Source organism: Vulpes lagopus, chromosome X, assembly GCF_018345385.1.
Source record: "Vulpes lagopus strain Blue_001 chromosome X, ASM1834538v1, whole genome shotgun sequence".
NCBI classification, from domain to species: Eukaryota; Metazoa; Chordata; class Mammalia; order Carnivora; family Canidae; genus Vulpes; species Vulpes lagopus.
The window spans coordinates 114904434-114915506 of record NC_054848.1 but is presented as its reverse complement, the minus strand read 5'-3'; positions in this window follow the sequence as shown (position 1 = coordinate 114915506).

The window sequence follows — 11073 nt, the reverse complement described above, 5'->3', positions numbered from 1 at the left end:
TTTGCCTGTTTTCTATAGGTTTTTGCTATTTTTCCCATTAGGATTTCACAGTATCTTTTTTTTTTTTTTTGTAAAACCCTCAAAAGTCAAAAGCAGTTTAGAATTTCATGTTTTCAAGCTGACTTTTAACATATAAATGCATGTGACTGTCTTTGTATCATCTAAATTAGTATCAAATTCGAGATCATCATCACTATCTTCATTTCTTCTGCAACTTCTATGGTTGGAACGTAGATTACTTCCAGTATTTTCTGCCTTTTCTCATTGTTTATTAAACAGAGCAACGATGTCTTCTTTCTTTCCATGTTTTGTACAAACCTGAAATCCGCAGGCACAGTAGTCTACAAACTATGTGATAAGCATCCTTCACTGACTTTTGTAGACTCTTAACAGATTTTTAAGGCTTTGAAAATGGTTATTTGCTGCCTTTGACATTTACCTTTCAAGAACTTCTTTACGGCACTGACAAACTTCATCATGAAGCTTTGCATTAATATTCTAGGTCTGGGGACACCTGGGGGGCTCAGTGGTTGAGCGTCTGCCTTTGGCTCAGGGCGTGATCCCGGGGTCCCCGGATCGAGTCCCACATCGGGCTCCCTGCGGGGAGCCTGCTTCTCCCTCTGCCTGTGGCTCTGTCTCTCTCTGAGTCTCTCATGAACAAATAAAATCTTTAAAATTTTTTTTAAATAAAAATTAGTATTACCTGTTACTTTTTATCTGCTTTAATGTGGCTACTAGAACATTTAAAATCTCCCTCTGCCTGTGTCTCTGTCTCTCTCTGAGTCTCTCATGAACAAATAAAATCTTTAAAAAATTTTTTTAAAAAACAAAAATCAGTATTACCTGTTACTTTTTATCTGCTTTAATGTGGCTACCAGAACATTTAAAATCACATACGTGGCTCACATTATATTCCTTTTTTCCCCCTGGCCCTATTGAGATACAATTGACATATAACACCCTGTTAAGTTTAAGGTGTACAATGGCAATGATTTGCTACATGTATATATTGTGAAATGTTTTCCACAATCAGGTTAGTTAACACATCCTTCACCTCACATAATTACAGTTTTACTGTTGTTATGGTGAGAGTATGAAAGCTCTCCTGTCATAGCAGCTCCCGACTATACAGAACAGTGTTGTTAACTACTGTCACCATGGTGTACAGTAGATCTCGAAAACGTCATCTTATAACTGAAAGTTGTACCCTCTGACCAACATCTCCGTGTCCTCTCCGACCCCTTGGCCCCTGGCAACCACCTCTAGGAGTTCAATGTTTTTAGATTCCACATAGAAGTGAGATCACACAGCACTTGTCTTCCTCTGTCTGGCTTCTTTCACTTAGCTTAATGCCCCCAAGGTTCATGTGGCAATGGCAGGATTTCCTTTCTCTTTTATGGCTAAATAATATTCCACTGTGTGTATGTGTATCAATTTATGTATATATATAAATATATATATGTAAATATATGTCTCCTCACATCTTCTTTAACACTCATCAGCCGTTAGGCACTTAGGCTATTTCTATGTCTTGGCTCTTGTGACTAAGGCTGCAATAAACGTGGGAGTGCACATATCTCTTTTGAGATCCTGGTTTCATTTCTTTTGGATATACACCTAGAAGTGGGATTGCTCGATCATATGGTAGTTCTATATTTAGTTTTTTGAGGAAGCTCCATATCGTACACTCACCAGCAGTGCACGAGAGTTCTCTTTTCCCCATATCCTCGCCAATACTTGTCATCTGTTGTCTTTTTGATGATGGCCATTCTAACAGGTGGTGTCTTGTTGTGGTTTTGACTTGCGTTTGCCTGATGATCAGTGACGTTAGGCACCCTTTCGTGTACTTGTTGGCCACCTGTATGTCTTCTTTGGAGAAATGTCTATTCAATGCCTTTTGTTCATTTTTTAAAAGGTTACTTACTTATTTAAGTAATCTCTACACCCAAGGCGGGGCTTGACTCACAAACCCTAGATCAAGAGTTGCATGCTCTTCCAACTCAGCCAGCCAGCTGTCCCCACCTTTTGCTCATTTTTAATCAGATTGTGTTTCTCAATTGAGTTATGCATGTTCCTTACATACTTTGGCTATTAACCCCTTGTCAAATCTATGGTTCACAAATATATTCTCCCATGCCATAGGTTGTCTTTACATTTTGTTGACTTGTTTTTTCTTTCGCTGTGCAGAAGCTTTGTAGTTTGATGTGATCGCACTTGCGGATTTTTGCTTTTGTTGTTTGTGCTTTTGGTGTCAAACCCCAAAAAATCATTGTCATGACCAATGTCAAGAAGTTTTTTCCCTATGCTTTCTTTTAGGAATGTCACTTCGGGGCTGATGTGTAATGTAAGTCCTTTACCCATTCCTATATTTGAAAGTCATGTATTTGTGAGTCATGTAAGATAGGAGTCTATTTCATTCTTTTCCATAACATTATATTTCTATTAGATATCACTGTCCTGGAGAGCTGGGATAGAGAGTTAGAGCTGAATCCCCAGAACCATGCACTCCACTCCTCAGTACTGAATTGCCAAATGGGGATTAAAACTCCCAATCTCTCAAGTGAAAGCTGATTTCTTTGATTTTCCTGAATCCTCATAGCACTTAATATTTTCCCTTCCTTGTACATGATTATACACAATTTAGAACTTACTTGGCATAATTTCATATTATTAATTATGTCACATCTATAAGTATGGTCACTTCCTTTGTACATCCTATTATTCCCATTATGCCCAGCACAATGCTACATATACAGTAGGACCTGAATACTTCATGTTAAATTAAAGCAGATGTTTCTAATCCTCTGCTTGTGGTGAACTTTGCTACCACAGTAATAAAAGCACAGTCTATATAGGACATGGGAGGCAGACTTGAATACAATCTACCTTTGACATAAATATGGCCCAAGAGATAAATTAGCCCATTGAGATATTATTGCATTCAACAAATGTTTGACATCTACTGTGTTCCAGGATTAAGCCTTCATTTACAACCACTAACTCAATTATACTCTTTTTCATCTCTGTTAAAAGACAATGAATAGGGGTGCCTGGGTGGCTCAGTCGGTTAAACAGTTGCCTTCGCCTCAGGTCATGATCTCAGGATCCTGGGATCAAAATTTGCATCAGGCCCACTCGATGGGGAGTCTGCTTCTCCCTCTCCCTCTGTCCCTCCCCTACTTGTGCTCTCTCTTGCTCTCTCTCTCATTCTCTCTCAAATAAATAAATAAATAAAATCTTTTAAAAAGACAATAATAAAAAACATGATATCCTGAAATCTCATATCTTTTGTTTTAGAGAATTATATATATTTTTACTTCCTAAAATGTGTGTTTCTCTATTACTTTTATCTAGAGTCACTTTTTGCAAAGATATTCATTTTATTTTATTGTCTTGGTTTCCAGTAATGTAGATTGGCTCAAAGGAGAAAAGAAGAAATGGGTTGAAGAGCTGCTGAGGATTCATAAATTCTTCCCAAGCCTTTCTTAAGAGCAAGTCAGAGCTTGGTGGAGGGGATTTAAATGGACTTTATGATCAATAATGAGTCTCAAAGTTTCTCCATTTCTCACTCTCCCCCGAAAAAAATCAAAGAGCTACAGTTTGATCTCCACCTTTGACATACGGTAATTTAAACATCAAAGAGGGATTTTAGTAATGGGTTTCACACTTTTGAGGGGAAAAAAGATTCCCCATAGCTTTGTTGGCAACAGATAAAAGCACTGAATCAAAATAACCTAGATAAACTGCCTATGGAGTTTATCCATAAAGTCCAGGTTCTTTGCTCAAAATAAGACTTTACTTAAGTCAACATATTTCTTTAGAGGAACAGTAACTTGATTCATCTGCTAAATTGACCAATAGAAAACCCATATTTTGGTTTGTAAACTTCCCCCAAAGCCCAGCATGGCTGAAGTCACATCTGCTCATCCATAGTCTTCATGCCAAATTGTTCTGTGGAGGGACCTTGCTCCATTCTTTCACATGTCACACTCAACTGTCATGCGGTGACTGCCTCAAAGCTTTCATCTACTGCCTGGCTTCAGGGTGGAGACACATATTTTTGTTGGCTGCTGATGGCCAGCATGGGAGTCGATAAGTAGAAATCTTCAAATTCTGACTTATTTTTTCTCTTATTCTGTGTATCTCTTATGATACACACAAAGATGCATATACACATATTTAATATGTGTACATAATGCATAACACAGGTAGAGAGGCCAGCTTCAGACAGTTTGAAGTGGGCAATAATAAATCAGAACCACCACTTTCTCTCCAACAAATGTGTTTAGAGTCAACACCACTCTCACTCAGATTATTGCAGTTGCCTCCTAAATGGCTTCGTGCTTCAACCCTTACCCTCCTCTAGTCTATTCTCCCACAGAGTAAAAGTCAAGGCCCCTACTTTGAGCTACATGACCCTGTATGATCTGCCCCAAAACTCCTTGCTTCTAGAACCTCAATTCTTAGCACTCTTTACTTCCCAGTAACTGCCTGTTGCCACCCCTCAAACATGCCAAATGTAGCCATGCTCCTGGTTTCTGCACTTGCTCTTCCTTCCACTTGGAACAGATACATGGTCCTTCCACATATCCATAGGATCCAATCCCTCACTTACTTCAGGTCTCTGCTCAGTTGGTATCTTACTAGTGAGGCTTTCCCTGCCTCGACTGGCCCATAGAAAATAGCAACACTGCTCAGACACTTCCTATCCACTTTCCCAGTTTACTATTTTTTCCCAAATCACTTATCACTATCTAATATATTATTTATGGATTCATGTATTATATTTCCCCGTCATAGGATGTAAGCTGCATGAGGACAAAGATTCTTCTCACTGCTATATCTCAAAAACCTAGAACATAGGAGGTACTCAACAAATATTTGCTGAATTAATGAACTTATAAGTGAATCAATAGATACTGTTTAAAGACTTGAATAAACACCTGGGATTAACATTGAAAAAAATGAATGAGACTGAACTATAGGCCTTGTATCAAGATAAAAAAAAAAATCTAATGTCTAAGCCATGGTTGCAATACCAAGACAGATATATTTGGGAATTCTCAGAGACCAGGCCAAGCTTAGAGATATGTTACCTGGAACTTTCCTCATAGAATCAATAGGAATCAAATAAAGAGTCAAAAATTAAGGCAGAAGTCACAGGCTGAAATGACGTCGCAAGCCAGAGGGCTGAGGAGGAAATACAAGAAATAATCTGGCAAAGGAAACAGTGATGTGAATGGCATCAGGTGGTAGATGCTAGTTGAATTAAGCCAGATGGTTCAGGTACTTTGAATCCAGCAGCCAGAAGAGAAATAATAGGCAACATGTCAAAGGCACATCGGTGGGCCGGGGTTGGATAACAGAAAGCCAGAATAGGTGGGAAACCTTAGGCAGAAGCAGACTCAAAACACAAGCAGAATTTGGCAATCTGGGCCTCATTTGGGGGAATGCTTTAATAAGTAGAGAACTGGCACATTGGGAGACCAAAATCAAATTTTTGGTATCTAATATAAGTGGACAGATCTGCACAACCAAGTAAGTATCACAAGACTCCTGTTGTCCTGCGAGAAGCGATCTGTCCTGTGGCTAAGCCCGAAGCTCCCACCTGCTGGGCCCAGACAGACAAGGCCTGCTCCCCAAGAGGTGACTAATTTGCAATTACTTTACAGAGAAAATACAAACTTTGGATGAGAATGCCCACATCTTTCTGACATCATTTCCTGACCTAATATCCTCACTGCATGCATAACCACATATGTTCTCTCCCCTCCAATTCAAAAGAAGAAGAAGCTGCACTTTTATCAGAAAGCAATCCTTGTGCACACCTTGTTTCTCCTTTTCAAGGACTTCCTCTTTCACTTGGCCCTTCTTGCGATAGACAGAATTCTAAGATGGCCCCCAAGATGCCTACTTCCCTGGTGTACACGCCCTACAGAATCCCCACTCCTTGAATATAAGTGAGACCTGTTATTATGGCAAATGGTTATAGGGTGGTTACTCCCATGAGTAACCATCATGTAAGATGATCTTCCATCACGTAAGACCCCTACGTAGCAGACTGGAGACAAGTTCTCCTGTTGGCTTTGAAGAAGTTAGCTACCATTTTGTGTCAGGTCCACATGGCTACACTCTGAGAGTAGCCTCTAGGAGCTGAGAGTTAGCCCTGGCTGATGGCCAGTAGGAAAACAGGAACCCCAGTCCTACACCTGCCTGGAGCTGAATTCTGGAAGCAGATGAGATTACAGCCCCAGGCTGACAGCTTTATTTCAGCCTCTTGAGACAAGGAGCAGAGGACCCGACAAATCCATGCCTGGATTCCTGAGCCATAGAAACTGTGGGTTTCTAAATTCGTGCTTTTCTAAACTGCTAAGTCCCCGATCATCTTATTGAGTATCAACAGAAGGCTAACACGGGTTTGGGTACCTGCAAGTGGGGTACTGCTGTAACAAATACCTAAAATGTGGAAGCAGCTTTGGAACATGGCAAGAGTCTGGAAGAATGATGGAAAGCATGATGGAGAAAGCCTAGGCCACCTTGACCAGACTGTTAGTAGAATCTGCACTCCAGGGTGCCGCTGGAGAGGCCTCAGAAGGAAGTGAGGAAGCTGGTATTGGAAGCAGGAGGAAAGGGGTTCCGGTTCTAGAGTGCCAGCAAGTTGAGCTAAGCTGCGACCTATGGTTGTGTGGAAAGCAGAACTTGTAGAATGATAATCTCCAAGGGGATTTCACTTCAGATTTCCCCCCTCTACATACTCCACTCTTTTCTGTCCCCATCACTGCCCCTTTCACTAAGGATATCAGCGACCTTCATGTTTTAGGCTAATCGTATTATTTGACCTCTCAGCATCCAATAAAGTTAACCCACTTTCTTCCTTGTGAAACATTGTCCTTTTTCTGTTTCTATGCCATGACACTCTTCTACCTCACTGATCACTGCTTGTTTTGTTTGGTTGTTTTGTTTTGTTTTAATCATCCCATGACTGCTTCAATGCTGTGTGATTTTTGTCCTGGGCCCTTTTCTCCCCTGCTCAGCGGGGAGTCTGCTTGTCTCCTGTTCCCTCTGCCCCTCCCCTTCCTCACTCTGTCTCTTTCTCAAATAAATAAGTAAATCTTTATTTTTTTAAAAAAGTGACACATACATGTACTCTTGGGCAGCTCTTTAAGTTGTCCACAGAATTCTATAGCTGGGTTTTCAGGTCGGAACTTCCTTCGGATGGGCTTCGATGGAGGCTGAGAATGTGGCATGTCCTGCAGATTAAATACAAAACAATAAAACCCCAAAGTTCAAAATGGAAAAAAAAAATAAGTTGTCCACAGAAGCCAGAACATGGGCAACTCTCTTCTGGCAATTTAAATCTCAATACATGCGGGACACCTGGGTGGCTCAGTGTCTGCCTTCAGCCCAGGGCGTGATCCTGGAGTCCCGGGATCGAGTCCCGCATTGGGCTCCCTGCATGGAGCCTGCTTCTCCCTCTGCCTGTGTCTCTGCGCCTCTCTCTCTCTCTCTCTCTCTCTCTCTCTCTCTCTCTCTCTCTCCCCCTGTGTGTGTGTCTCTCATGAATAAATACATAAAATCTAAAAAATAAAAAATAAATCTTAACACATGTGTTTTTACCATCATGCATTTCCCGTAATACGTTTAGCATGCATTAATAATAGGCAAAAATATCCACCCTGAGTTGTCCCAATATATAATTCATCTATGCCTACATCAGTTTGCTTATGTCAAGAGGCAGGAAGGAGTAGGAAGGAACCAATAAAATACCTCAATTCTCCCATAGTTCTGGTTCCAATTGACACGTCCTTGGCCCCTTCCTCTAGGGGAATGTACATAAATGTGTGTGCATGTGCGTGCATTTAGAAACACACATTCATTCTGTAGGTTGTCTTTTAGTTTCAGATAAAGGGCTAGTTTCCAAGATCTATAAAGAACTTATTAAACTCCACACCAAAGAAACAAACAACCCAATCATGAAATGGGCAAAAGACATGAAGAGAAATCTCACAGAGGAAGACATGGACATGGCCAACATGCACATGAGAAAATGCTCCGCATCACTTGCCATCAGGGAAATACAAATCAAAACCACAATGAGATACCACCTCACACCAGTGAGAATGGGGAAAATTAACAAGGCAGGAAACAACAAATGTTGGAGAGGATGCGGAGAAAGGGAACCCTCCTGCACTGTTGGTGGGAATGTGAACTGGTGCAGCCACTCTGGAAAACTGTGTGGAGGTTCCTCAAAGAGTTAAAAATAGACCTGCCCTACGACCCAGCAATTGCACTACTGGGGATTTACCCCAAAGAAACAGATGCAGGGAAACGCCGGAACACCTGCACCCCGATGTTTATAGCAGCAATGTCCACAATACCACACTGTGGAAGGAGCCTCGGTGTCCATTGAAAGATGAGTAAGACGGACCGTGGGCAGCTCTGGATTGGGGCCTTTGTGCCCCTTTCATCCGGTTTCTGGAATCTTGTCACAGCAACTGAGAGCATTGCTGGCAGGTATGGCTTCTTCTCTCCTCACCTTCTGTGCCAGTCAGTGCCCAGATTGTATTTAATTACCTATTGGAATACCCTTCCAGAGCCTGACTGCCAGCCTTGCTCATAATACAGCATCAGAAAAAAAAAAATCCAGATTCACTAAAGTCTCCAGGAATCATTTTGTTATTGTCATGGTATAAAAGGTTACCTCCTCACCTTGGTGTAATTGTTAGAAAACATGCTTTTGCCTTTTATTTCAAGTTGCCTATTTAATACTAATCGGATTATGATGACTACAGTGTCTAACAGATGATTGGGGTCACAAAATACAAAAGATACAATTACGTTTATTTTTTCCTATTTTATAGATTATGTGTATTCAGGTTTTACCAGTGTGTACACATTGTCTGAGGATAAGCTAGCTACAATATTATCCTGGGATCGGAGAGGAGAGGTTCCTTTTTTTCCTTTTTTTTAAAGATATTATTTCTTTATTTGAGAGAGAGAGAGAGAGAGAGAGCCAGAGAGCACAAGCAAGGGGAGCAGCAGAGGGAGAGGGAGAAGCAGGCTCCCTGGGGCTCGATCCCAGGACCCCAGGAACACGACCTGAGCTGAAGGCAGATGCCTAACCGACTGAGCCCCCAGGTGCCCCTCTCTGTCTGTTCTTATTCTCATAGTCGACAGCATCAGTAGAAAAGCAGCTGCATGATGCTGGGAGATATCTATCCACACACATATTTACATAGATGTGTATGCAAGTATATGAATGTGTTTCTTTTTTTATAATAAATTTATTTTTTATTGGTGTTCAATTTGCCAACATACAGAGTAACACCCAGTGCTCATCCCGTCAAGTGCCCCCTCAGTGCCTGTCACCCACTCACCCCCACCCCCCGCCCACCTGCCCTTCCACCACCCCTAGTTCGTTTCCCATAGTTAGGAGTCTTCATGTTCTGTCTCCCTTTCTGATATTTCCTACCCATTTCTTCTCCCTCCCCCTCTATTCCCTTTCACTATTATTTATATTCCCCAAATGAATGAGACCATATAATGTTTGTCCTTCTCCGATTGACTTACTTCACTCAGCATAATACCCTCCAGTTCCATCCACGTTGAAGCAAATGGTGGGTATTTGTCATTTCTAATGGCTGAGGAATATTCCATTGTATACAGAGACCACAGCTTCTTTATCCATTTACGGGCATATGTGAATGGCTCTTGCTCACTTCATGCTAGGAAATGTCTGCTGAAGTTACCTGCAAACTTCTGCCCCCTTTGGAAAGCTGTAACCTCCTCATCACCCCTGAAATCAGTGCGGGAGCAATCACAAAGGTCAGGTCTCCCCACCTGCCACCCAGCCTGAGGCCTCTCAGACACTGGCGACTGCCCTCCCTTTCTCTCACTGCAATATAATCTTCCTAAAGGAAGCAACAAGAGTATGCCAGTGATTGGGGCGCCTGGGTGGCACTTGGGCGTCCGCCTCTTGGTTTCGGCTCAGGTCCTAATATCAGGGTCATGGGATCGAGTCCTGTGTTGGGCTCCACACTCAGTGGGGAGTCTGATTGAGATTCAGTCTCCCTCTCTCCCTTCTGCCCATGCTCTGTCTAAAATAAATTATTTAAAAAAACAAATGATCGAAACCTAGAAAATAGTGAAAATAAGGATTATATTTAGTTGTAGGGTGATAGCTGATTTTTTCCTTTTTTCAACATGTGTTTCATGATGTTCTTTTCTTTTTTTTTAAGATTTAGTTGAGAGAGAGAGAGAGCATGAGTGGAGGGTGGGGCAAAGGGAGAAAAAGCAGCAGGCTCCCTGCTGAGTGGAGAGCCCGCTGTGGGGCTCAATCCCAGGACCCTGAGATCATGACCTGAGCCAAAGGCAGACACTTCACCGACTGAGCCACCCAGGCGCCCGATGTTATTTTCCTAACAAAGCAAATACCATGTGATTTCTAGGTTTGCCCCTATGATGGCAGAGAAAATACTGTATGTCCATCAGCCCTGACGAATGCCATTTGGGATGCCCTGTCCAGCCACCCTGTTAACTTAGTGACCCAGCGCTTCACAGCCTGCTCAGGACCTCGCAAAGCTCCACGCGTGACCGTTACGTGAGCACTCGATTTCCTGTGCTTTGATGACAGCAAAAGGAAAACAAAAACTGTTGAAGAAGGCCAAAGCTTCACCTCAGCCAAGGGCCCCTGCCCTGAGACTTCCCCCCATGTTTTCTTGGTAGCACCTCAAAATGATACATTTCAACATCCCCCTTGCCCACCAAACCCTGTCACATCTTCTTAGGGGGCCAGCCACTGCAAGGGGCTATTAGGTGGTAAGGGGCCGATTACAGAAGTTGATCCCTTGTGCGAGCTACACAGTGTCGTGACTCAAGCAAAACACCTTCAGTGGTTAGTGACTGTTTCGTCACATTATTTTTTAAATTTTATTTATTTATTCATGAGAGACACAGAGAGAGGGGCAGAGACACAGGCAAGGGACGAAGCAGGCTTCCTGCAGGGAGCCTGATGTGGGACTCGGTCCCAGGACCCCGGGATCACGACCTGGGCCAAAGGCAGAGGCTCAACCG